This window comes from Odocoileus virginianus, chromosome 7 (genome assembly GCF_023699985.2).
Source record: "Odocoileus virginianus isolate 20LAN1187 ecotype Illinois chromosome 7, Ovbor_1.2, whole genome shotgun sequence".
NCBI lineage: Eukaryota > Metazoa > Chordata > Mammalia > Artiodactyla > Cervidae > Odocoileus > Odocoileus virginianus.
The window spans coordinates 43,188,281-43,201,017 of record NC_069680.1 but is presented as its reverse complement, the minus strand read 5'-3'; the positions used below and the strand labels follow the sequence as shown (position 1 = coordinate 43,201,017).

At 37.3% G+C, this 12,737-nt stretch overlaps 1 protein-coding gene across 4 annotated transcripts in view; it reads left to right on the top strand.

Moving 5' to 3' along the window:
- The window catches only part of RNLS (renalase, FAD dependent amine oxidase), a 262,683-nt gene that overhangs the window by 131,121 nt on the left and 118,825 nt on the right, over positions 1-12,737 (top strand). The window lies entirely within an intron of this gene.

Here is a 12,737-nt window from a genome sequence, read left to right as displayed (position 1 = left end):
TAGAAAACTAATGAAGAAGCCAGTGGAAAATATGAACACAGAATTCTGTGGCTTAGGAAAGAACAGGTAGTGAGTTCTGATTTTTCTAGAAGATTAACAAGAAAGAGAAGTCAGGGTGATATATCAAGGCGGGGTGTGGGACTCTTTTTCATTTAAAACCAGATTTTGAGGCATTAAAGCCAAGTTTTGATCAGGTAAATATCCAACTATGACATATCAGGGAAGCTTATTTTAGTAAGGCATATATATAGCCCCCCTTCCTAAATGAATAGTGTTTTTATATAATATATCCAAAAAGTACTTAAGAGAGCAATGTCCTGAAGCATTAAACTGTTTTCTCTGGATGTCCTTTGAAAAAACAACTAAACAACAAAATCCCACATAAAACTGTATTAAGCTTCATGTTAAAAAAAATGATATCCCCTCCTCAGTTTCATAAACCATACAACCGAGGACCCAGGAGGATACCCGTCTCTACAGAAGGGCGTCTGAACAGTTTCCAGATTCAAAGGAAATATTCCCAGCCTCTCATCATAGTGTGTGAGCTTGTCGTTCCTGTGGCAGAGAAGCTTTTGTGAGGGTGTCACTGTAGGAGACAGAAACCCTGCCAGCTCTGCCTCAGAGGAGCCGTTTTCCTCTCTAAGCACAAGAAGCTCAAGCTGGCTGCATAGTGAGAGTGTCATGGCCAGAAGCTGTCCTCCTTAGTCGCCCCATTAAGACCTGTCAAGGTTTCCCATTTCCCTCCCCTATTTATTAGTCGTGGAGTAAACACAGGAACAGGAAAGTGCTGCACTCAATATGCCAGCAAATTTGGAAAACTCAGCAGTGGCCACGAGACTGGAAAAGGTCAGTTTTCATTCCAATCCCAAAGAAAGGCAATGCCAAAGAGTGTTCAAACTACCACACAATTGTACTCATCTCACATGCTAGTAAAGTAATGTTCAAATTCTCCTGGCCAGGCCTCAGCAATACGTGAACTTCCAGATGTTCAAGCTGGTTTTAGAAAAGTCAGAGAATCCAGAGATCAAATTGCCAACATCTGTTGGATTATCAAAAAAAGCAAGAAAGTTCCAGAAAAACATCTATTTCTGCTTTATTGATATGCCAAAGCCTTTGACTGCGTGGATCACAATAAACTGTGGAAAATTCTTCAAGAGATGGGAATACAAGACCACCTGACCTGCCTCTTGAGAAATCTGTGTACAGGTCAGTAAACAACAGTTAGAACTGGACATGGAACGACAGACTGGTTCCAAATAGGAAAAGGAGTACGTCAAAGCTATATATTGTCACCCTGTTTATTTAACTTATATGCAGAGTACATCATGAGAAATGCTGGGCTGGATGAAGCACAAGCTGGAATCAGGATTGCTGGGGGAAATATCAATAACCTCAGATATGCAGATGACACCACCCTTATGGCAGAAAGTGAGGAAGAACTAAAGAGCCTCTTGATGAAAGTGAGAAAGGAGAGTGAAGAAGTTGGCTTAAAACTCAACATTCAGAAAACTAAGTTCATGGCATCTGGTCCCATCACTTCATGGCAAATAGATGGGAAAACAGTGGCTGACTTTATTTTTTTGGCCTCCAAAGTCACTGCAAATGGTGACTGCAGCCATGAAATTAAAAGATGCTTGCTCCTTGGAAGGAAAGTTATGACCAACCTAGACAGCATATTAAAAGCAGAGACATTACTTTCCAACAAAGGTCCACCTAGTCAAGGCTATGGTTTTTCCAGTAGTCATGTATGGATGTGAGAGTTGGACTGTAAAGAAAGCTGAGCGCCAAAGAATTGATGCTTTTCAACTGTTGTGTTGGAGAAGATTCTTGAGAGTCCCTTGGACTGCAAGGAGATCCAACCAGTCCATCCTAAAGGAGATCAGTCCTGGCTGTTCATTGGAAGGACTGATGTTGAAGCAGAAACTCCAATACTTTGGCCACCTGATGCGAAGAGCTGACTCATTTGAAAAGACCCTGAGGCTGAGAAAGATTGAGGGCAGGAGGACAAGGGGACGACAGAGGGTGAGATGGTTGGATGGCATCGCCGACTCAATGGACATGAGTTTGAGCAAACTTCGGGAGTTGGTGATGGACAGGGAGGCCTGGCATGCTGCAGTCCATGGGGTCACAGAGTCCGACATGACTGAGCGACTGAACTGAACTGAACTGAACTGAAACACAGTAACATTTGACTACTGCTGTTGTATCCCTAGCCCATCTTAGATGTTGTTTGATTATGTTTAAGATACTTAGAAAAAGATTTCTTCTTCATGAAACATAAATGCTGCCCCCTCCCAACTGGCTGTTCCTCACACACAGTGAGGAAATTCAGCCCTCGCCAAGCAGACTGTGACTGGACAGAGCACACTTACGCTTGCCAGTGGGAATAGAAGTAATTTCAAATATCCCAAATCGTGGAGTGCCAGGCATCCCAGAGTTAGCATTTCTTTACCTTCTCTGCACAGACAGCATGGCACTCAGTGCTGCAGTTAGGCTGGGAGAGTTTTGAGACCTGTAAGCAATTTGCCTTTCTGTATCAATTTTTTTTTTAATCTTGGAAAAATGCCCACTTCCCAGCACTCCACTCCTTCCTTAATCACCGTGATCAGCATAGCAGCATTTCAGTGAATCACCATCAGCTTTTATATAAGTAGGTGGGAAGGAAGAGCTTGTGCTACATAAGTGCTTCATAGATAGGAATTTGGAAGACTTGAAAGGGAAAATTCCAATGAATCTTCTGAGAAAGAAATCGTTCAATCTGAGGATTTATAAATTGCCATAGCTTCCCAAAAGCACATTACTAAACATGAAAAAGAATAATTTTTTCCTTGCTTTGTCAATTCAGAAATCATCATGATATAGCTCATCTGATCCAGTGAAAAGATAATACTGAAATATTTATATTTATTTTATCTATATCACATCATTATTTACAAAAAGAAATAGTGATTTTCTTTCTCTTAACTCAAAATCCCATAAAAGAGGTTATTTTTGCCAATTTACAATTTGAAGAATTGTCTTCCTTGGATGGTGTATGCTGATGATTCCCTCCCAAGCATCCATACCTCCTTCCTTCTTCCAAACAGAATATGAATCTATTCAGGTATCCAACCCTCCCTCAAGCAGCCCAGGAGACTGAAGGGAAGCTAAATACTTCCCAGGGTCCAGAGACAGTCTTAAATTTCTAAGCTAGGCAGGATCAGACTCTATTGTAATGACTGTAGTAAATCTAGTTATTGGTCATGTGATCTAGATTCAGAACACAGGGAAGGATTTTCATTGCATAGTTGGGCCAGAGGTTTTCTTTCTCATGCTAGACATGAATAACGAAGTACGCAGTTATTGCTAGCAGCAGCTATCCAATGAGGAGGAGAGGAACCAGCCTTAGGAACAAGACAACACCAAAGATTATAGGGGAGAGGGATAAAAGGAATTTAGCCAAGGGGGACATGGTATGGCTTTTGAATTAGCCAGACATGGAATCTTTTCTCCTTGTGGGCTTCCCATTGTATGAGATAATTAATTTCCTTATTATTTAAGTGAATGGGGCTTTTCTTTCTTTGCATCTTAAACAATAATTTATGATTAACATTTTATATTCATGTCTGGGCAGACCCTGCAAATAATTGAAATCCCAAGTCTGTCTGGATGCTTTAATTGGAGGAGGACCAACCACAGATCATCTCTTCTCCCAATCTAACACCAGACCTGCAATCTTGGCCTTTAATGACTGCTTTAGCCTAAAGCACTGTGTGTATCCATGGAGGTGTTGTTGGTTAGGATGCCAACAGGACTGACATCTTAAACTGGATGGTCGAATGGAATCAGTTTTATTAGAAAGTAGGGTGTGGGAGTGAGAATTGAGAAGACAATGTCCAGCATAGTCTGTTATCCTGGGATCTGAAAGCTGGTATGTTGAGTAAACTTTGAATGGGATCTCCCCCTAAGACATAAACGTTGGATGAAATAATTGCAACAGTTCTTATTATAATATAGTATCTTGATTCTAAAATAAAATTTTTAAGTCATAGATTTTTCTGGTTTTAAGAAATATTGCTGATATAAAAATTAGCCCAATCATTTATGAGGCTTTAAACACAATCTGTTATAGATTTCCCTTTTGCATGCCAATGTTAATGAATGGTTGGTATTGCTGGAGAACTGAGAGGCAGGTAGGCAAGAAGATGACTGTGCCTGTCTCTTCTCTTCAGGACAATCGGTGCTTTTTTATGTGCTCACAGATTGAAAGCCGATAGTCTTATTAGTTTCCCACAAAAAAGTTTTCCTTGTTACAAAAACATAAAGCTCAAATACATTAGTTTCATAGTTAGTATTTTCTCAGGCAGGGCCTATCATGCAATTTTCACTCTTGTTCGTGAAGTTGTTTACTGTTGTAAATTATACATTAGCCTCCAAACTGCTGTAAGCGTCACCTCTACTATTTGTGTGCTTTATCAATAAATTATGCCATTTCAATAATATGTAAATTTCTATCAACATTTTTGGTCTTGAAATTACAAACCTCAAGCTTGTATAAATAATATATGGAAATGGAGATGGTATCTGCAAACTGATTTTTTATTGGATATTTAATGGTAATGAGATATAATATTTAGTTAAATGAGTTCTTTCTAAAACGTCTAGAAATGGGTGTCCCATATATCTCTCTTGAAAATAAAAATACTTATTTAGGCATTAGGGTAAATGATAGAATTCTGAGGTACAAAGACCAACTTGAAGCCCAATGGAAAGTTTTAAAGAAGTAACTCTCAAAAGACACTCAGGGGTTTGCCTGCATTAGGGATTCGTAAATGCATATATTAGTCTGTAGCCTGGCAACATGTCTCATGAGAAAATTGACAATCACTTTGATGCCAGTATTCATATTAGGTGATCTTGTCCAACTCTTTGTGACCCCATGGACTGTAGCCTGCCAGGCTCCTCTATCCGTGGGACTCTTCAGGCAAGAACACTGGAGTGGCTTGCCATGACCTCCTCCAGGAAATCTCAACCCAGGGATTGAACCCAAGTCTCTTCCATCTCCTGCATTGGCAGGTGGGGTCTTTAGCACTGAAGCCTCCTGGGGAGCCTCTTATTAGGTGATAGAAGCTTTAATTAACAAATTATGAGTAGCTTTGTCAATCTTGATGAAAATAAAATATAAAACCTTCTTAATCTGTGAAGTTGCTATAGTACATAGTCCCAAAATGTTTGTTCTGATTCAGAACCATCCTGGGAAACCCATCTGTTCTAAGGTTATCTCTGATCCAAAGGATCCATAGGATGTTTTGGTGGGCAGGGCATAGGGTACCATGAGATGAGCCTAATGCTGGCCTTCTATGTGGCCTCTGACCAATGTGGGGCCTCCATCTGGAGGAGGGCATGGCAACCCATGCCAGTACCATGATGGGCCCCATAGTTGCTTCTCCCTAAACATCAGGACAAGAATTTCTCTTTATGGTCCCATTCCCCTTTCCTTCTTGTCCTCACGTCTAGCTTCCTACTTTCCCTCACCTAAACTAGCTACTGAGTGTCATCACCCTGCCCCTAGATCCTAGAGTCCTATTTCCTGGCTCCTTTCCACCTCTACTTCCTCTTATTATCATCAGCTCTTAGAATAATAGACATAGGACCTTGCAGAGACTGTGTTTTAGTGTTATTATATTTAATAACAATGATGAAATTAGTAACTAAGAATTGGGTAGTTCGGTTGTTAACAACTATAATAATAGTAGTAAAGTTCCTGTAGAGTGTAGCCTTCCTATGTGGTAGCCACTGAACTAGGCAGTCTTAAATGGTATCTCTTGTTTAATCTAAGAACAGTCACTCTTACTATCCCCACTCTGTACCTTTTTATTTGTCTCCTTTTGCACTGAAGCTGTGTCCTTTCTGCTTTCCACCTGCCTATGGAGACACTTTTTGTGTTTTCTGGAAGTTTTTTATTCCACATTCTTTAACTATTTCATTTTTTATGACTGCCTTCTTATTTTTATGGTGCTATTATCCTCTAGATTCTCTTTTGGAATGTTATTTTTGTTTAAATATTAAAATATTCTACTAGTTTTATTGAATGTTTCCTTATGTACTTTTGAGGGGTATTATCTGTTGACCTTTGTTCATATTTTTCATGTTGTTTTTGCTTCAGCCCAAATGTTTCCTAATTTGATTCTTATTTGTATTTTCACTTAGTGTTTGAAAATCTTTGGGCAAGGGGGTTGAGGGAAAAAGATACAGGTTCTCATTACGGGTACTCTTAAAGAAGGGAAAAGGAGAAATATAAGCTCATTGTAGTGTGCTAGGATCTCTCTTTCTGGGATTGGGGTGCCTTGCCCCTCCTAGAGGTCTCTGGTTCTTCTTGGTCATGGCTGTCTTCCAAGTACCAGGGCCCTTTTTCACCGTTTCAGCAAATGGAGGAACTGAAGTACGGGAGTAACAAGACGGCTGATGAGAATTTAGTTTCCCAATTACTCACACAGACATGCCTCTGCTACTTTTATATCTCTAAGCACAGAGTACGTCTTTTTAACTGTTCTCATCTTCAGAGCGTGCTTTCCTGCTCTTATCTTGGGGCATGGTTTCCTCCTATCTTAAAGTCCTATTTCTAATTTTCAGGAATGCTTCAAAATCTCTAGCTTTTTGATAGCGCAAGTCCTTATTTCCCAATGCTACATGGTTTTATCATTCTTTTAAAAAATACCTTTCCTGTCATTTCATAGGATTTTTTTTTATAGAAGACAGTGGGATTCCTGGATTCTTTTTTTAAAATCTGGGTTCTATCTACCGTCTCAAACCAATATTTACTCCCATTTTGCTGATAAACTATAATTAGCTTAAAGAATGTGCACAAAAATCTGAGATCCTATCTATTCTGATCAAGTCCTCTGATGCCAGAGCCTGTGTTCCCAATCAATATGAACTCTGATTTTCATTATAGGCTTTTCAGTTTATATGTGATTGCATTCAATGGTTTAGCCCACACAGTATAGCCTATAAAGTTTTATGACTATTGTCTCCAGTTGACTGATGAGTAGTCAGATTCAGAAATGTGGACTATCCCAGGAACTCACAGCTAATAGTAGCATGTAGCAAATATTTCTACATGTGCAGCAGATAATACTTGGTACATAATAGGAGCTCAGGATACAAAGAAAAACTTTATGCCACTTCACTCCATGACGTCACAGAATAGAACCTGGCACAAAACCCAACTTTCATAATTCTCAACCTTTTAGGCATCTTTATACTAAGCCTTGCTACTTCCATTTCCTTGGTCCTTTTCAAACTCATCTTTGTATATGTTAACACACATACACACCCACACACACACCCTTACTTTATTGGAGATTACAAATGGCAAATGACAATACCTGACTTTTTTTGATATGACTACATTCGATAATGCATTGATGATTTATTCAAGTATACATCAAAGAATTAGCCCTTAAGGTTTGCAAAAGATTTCCAATATGGTCTCAATGCTCCAAAAGTTTTGCATCTTTGTTTTAAGGCAGTTTTGCAATGTGCTTAGAAGTGAAAGAGAGAAAGCTAGCTGTGTCAAAGAGAAAACATTGACAAGTCAAAAGTTGACTGAAGAATCGAATCAACTGGGGAATCTAGCAGACCATGCTGATTAGTGCTAGTAGACACTTCAGATAACGCAAGCTTCTCTTAAGCAGCCACACTGCTCTGGAGACTTCTAAGAAGACCATCATTGTCAACTGGAGCGAAAATGGTGAGCCTGTAATGAAAGTTATAAACACTGCATTCAGTCAGTCAGTCAGTTCAGTCGCTTAGTCATGTCTGACTCTTCATGACCCCATCGCAAAACACTGCATTACATTGTTTTGATTTGGGTACTGTCACCTAGATCACTGTATTCAGGGTGGGAGAGTAAGAAAGTAGAAAGCGTTAAGTATCAACAATGAGTGGCATCTCTCAAGAGAAATTGCATTGCCCTGCTGAATAAAGAGGTTTGATCTAAGTCCTCACTTACCCCTTCGTTAATTATTGTTTGCAGTGATACTAATAATAGCAATACCATATGAATATCTGGACTCTTAAGAAGGGAATTTTATCTTCATTACATCTCTACTGCTATACTTCTGTTTTTGCTCTAATACAAAAACAAGAAGTAAATAATAGAAACAATGCTTTACATTTGTTGTTGTTGTTTAGTCGCCAAGTCGTGCCCAACTCTTCACGACCCCATAGACTGCAGCACTCCAGGCTTCCCTGTCCCTCACTGTCTCCCAGAGTTTGCACAAGTTCATGTCCATTGAATCGGTGATGCCATTCAACCATCTCATCCTCTGTCACCCTCTTCTCCTTCTGCTTTCAGTCTTTCCCAGCATCAGGGGAAGAGCGGAGGACAACTACTAATAACTCTAGAAAGAATGACATAGCAGGGCCAAAGTGGAAACTTTACATTTGCATTGTTTAATTAATCATAGTTGTTATAAAGTTTTCTCTTTCAATTCTCACCAAAACATTGTAAAATAAGTATTATTTAGATTATAGCTAAAATATGATATGTAGATATTAAGATAAGGAAACGTTCTGAGGAATTAAGTAATCTGCCCTGTGTAGCACAAGCAGAGATTAAGTGGTGATGAAAGGAAAGCTCATGCTGCAGTTGTCTGTCTCTGAATGTCCATGTTTATGCCACATCAGCTGCTTCTTTAGCAGTACTTAGAAGAACAAGTCTAGACCATGGGGGTTTTCTATACTAGTTTCCATCCCTCAGATGGAGACACTCACCTTGTAAATACATGGGTTTTAGGATTCACTGACCAGCATAGGGCTCCTGGAATTTCTCAGTTCGGCCCCCAACTACGTTCAAAAGAAAATTACAAAGGTATATAAAATTGAATCTAATGTTTCTCCTATATTACTGAAATAACCATTTCATTTCCTTGACCACTATATCAACATGACTTTTTAGTTCATTTTCAGTGTCAGGTATTAATATTTTGTCTGGATAAACACAATTTCCAATATTCAAAACTTATCAAGAAATTCAGCATGGCATCACTAAGAGCAACATATTATTTAAAAAGAAGAATTTTCAGCTTGTTCCAAATCTCACTTCAGCTCTGTACTGGCTATGGTGAATTTGGTTTAAAAGCAGTGAAGTGTATTCTGGCATTTTGACTCCATTTTAAAGATTATGAATTGCAGGCATTCATTTTAGCTTGATCTTTTCAGCCCATTCATTTCAGTACCTCTTAAAAAAAAAAAAAAGACAAAACACATAACCACAGACTTTTTAAAGGGGTTCAGATTTATATACTCCTTGGTATTTAAATGGAAAACTTTTGACTTTAAAAAGTACATTACAGCCCCTAAAATAACCAAACCGAGTTATAGCCCATAATCCAACAATAGAAATGAAACAGGAATCATTTTTTTAAAAAAATTCATTTAATCCAAAAGAAAAGAGACAAAGAGAGAAAATAAGACAAAGAACAAATGAGAAAAACAGAAAACAAATAGCAAATGATAGACCTAAATCAAACCATGTCAATTATGACATTAAATGTAAATGGTTTAAATGCCTTAATTAAAAGCAGAGATTGTTATATTGAATTAAAAATTCAAGGCACAACTATATGCTCCCAAAAAGTAACACACTTTAAATATTATATATATATATATAATATATAAAGTAAAAAGGATCAAAAGTAAATACTCTGCTAACATTAATCCAAAAAAAGCAAGCTGAATGGCTATACTAACATTAGATTTTCACAGTAAAAAACATTAACAGGAAAAAGATCATTTCATAACAATAAAGGCATCAGTTCTCGAAGACAAGAGTCCTAAATGCACATGTATCTAATGAGTTTCTAAATACATAGGGGGAGAACAAACTTAATAGAGCTGCAAGGAGAAATGGTGATATCCACAGTAGTTGTTAGAGATATCAATACTCCTTTGTCAATAATTTGTGAAAAAGGAAATTCAAAAATCGGTGATATAGTACCCTTGAATAATGCTTATTAATTGACTTTATCTGCTTAACTTACAGAACACCCCACTGAACAGCAGCAAAATGCATTCTTTTCACAAGCACATGGAAAATTTATTGAAATAGACCCCATCCTGAGCCATTAAAATATTTTTAGTAAATTTAAAAGTATTCAAGTAATCCAAAGTATGTTCTCTGACTACTATGGTGGAATTAAATTAGAAATCAATAACAGAAATATTTCTGAAAAATCTCCAAATATTTGGAAACTACATAGCACAAATCTGAATAGTTTGTGGATCAAGGGAAAAATCAAAAGGGAAATTATAAAGTATGAGTGTGAAAATACAATACATGAATGAATGTGAAACTATAATATATCAGAATGTGTGAAGTACTACTAAAACAGTATTTAGGAGGAAATTTATAGCAGTAAGTTGGTAAAGAGTAAAGGTCTTTAGAGGTCTAAAATAAGTGACCTCAGCTTCTACTTTAAGAAGATAGAAAACAAGCAGCAAATAAAGCCAATGCCAGCAGAAGAGAGTCAGAAACAACTTAGTGACTGAAGAAGTAGAAGAAAGGAAATAATCAAGATCAAAGTAGAAATTGATGAAATGGGAAATAAAGACAATGAGAAATCAATTAAACCAAAGTTGGTTCATTGCAAAAATGAAGAAAAATTAGTAAATCTTTAGCCAGATTGATCATGAAAACAGGGAAGACACAAATTACCAATATCAGTGATTAGAGTGATAACCTCAGTATAGATTCTACAGATATTAAAAGGATAATAAAGAGATATTGTGAACAGTTTATACCTATAAATGTGACAGCTTAGATGAAATGGACAAATTTCTGGAAAGAAACAAACTACCAAAGTTCCCTCAAAAAGAAATCGAAAACCTGTATAAACCTAGATCTACTAAAAAAGTTTGAATTAATAGTTGAAAACCTTCTCACAAAGAAAACTCCAGGCCCATACAGTTTCACTGAAGAAATTCTACTAAACAATAAGAAATGAGTAGAAATCCAATGTAGTTCTTCCAGAAAATTGAAGTAGAGAAAAGAGTTTCTAACTCATTCTGAGGCCAGCATTATTATCACAGTGCCAAAACCACATAAAGACATTACAAGAAAACTATAGACCATTATTACTATGAACAAAGAAACAAAAATTCTGAGCAAAATGATAGTAGCAAAGGGATTCAACTCTAATAAATGGATCATGACCAAATGGGCATTATCTCATGAATGCAGGGTTGGCTTAACTTGCAAAAAATCAATGCAATTCACCATGTTAATAAACCTCTGAAAAATCTATGATCAGTTCAATAGGTGCAAAAAATAAAATTGAACAATGTGCTTGGAAAATTCAGTATTCATTCTTGATGGAAACTCTTAGCTTATCAGCAATAGGAAGAGAACTTCCTCAATCTGATAATGGTGTCTACGAAAAACCTACAGCCAATTTTATACTCCATAATAAAAGACCAAATGACTGTTGTCATCACTTTTATTCAGCTTTATATCTAGGGTTTAGCCAGTGCAACTAGGCAAGGAAAAGAAATATGAAGTATAAAGATTGGAAAAGAAGGTAAAAATTGCATTTATTCACAGATAACATAAACATCTAGATAGAAAATATAAAATTTACAAAAACAGAAAGCAAGTAAGAGAGTTTATTAGCAAGATTTCAGATTAAAGATCCATGTGCAAAAATTAATTGTATCTATACTCTTGAGAGTCCCTTGGACTGCAAGGAGATCCACCCAGTCCATCCTAAAGGAGATCAGTCCTGGGTGTTCATTGGACGGACTGATGCTGAAGCTGAAACTCCAATACTTTGGCCACCTCATTCGAAGAGTTGACTCATTGGAAAAGACCCTCATGCTGGGAGGGATTGGGGCCAGGAGGAGAAGGGGACGACAGAGGATGAGATGGCTGGATGGCATCACCGACTTGACGGAAATGAGTTTGAGTAAACTCCGGGAGTTGGTGATGGACAGGGAGGCCTGGCATGCTGCGATTCATGTGGTCGCAGAGAGTCGGACACGACTGAGCGACTGAACTGAACTGAACTGAACTGATGGTAGAAGCAAGCAATCAATATTTTTTTTAATTAAATAATACATGTACTATAGCATTTTTAAAAAGAAAATACTTTAAGATATATCTAACAAATGATATGTAAGATCCATAAACTGAAAACTATAAGTCATTTCTGACAGACACAAAGATTGAAGTAAGTAAAGAGGTATCTTTTTCATTGGTTGGAAAACTTGATGCTTTTCCCATCTCAATTTATAGATTTAATGTCCAAATCAAATTTCCTAGGATTTGTGGTGGAAATTGACAAGCTGATTCTGAAATCCATGTGTAAATGCAAAGGACCTAGAATAATGAAAACAACTTGAAAAAAGAATGAAGTTGAAGAGCTAATATTACATGATTTCAAGACTATCATAAAACCGCAGTAACCAAAACAGTGTGACACAGGCATGAAAACAGAAAGCTTGTCGACAAAACTAAATAGAAAAAGGCCCACACGTATATATAAACAATTGATTTTTGACAAGAATTCAAAAGCACTTTGAGTGGAGAAAAGATCATCTTTTCAACAAGTAGTGCTGGATCTGTTGGGTGTCTATACACTAAGAATAAAACTGATCTGTATCTCAAAACATGTAAAAAAGTAACTCAAAGTGGATTATAGAACTACATGTAAGAGTTCCCCATTGCTCAAAATGGCTCCTCAGACTCTCATCAGTTG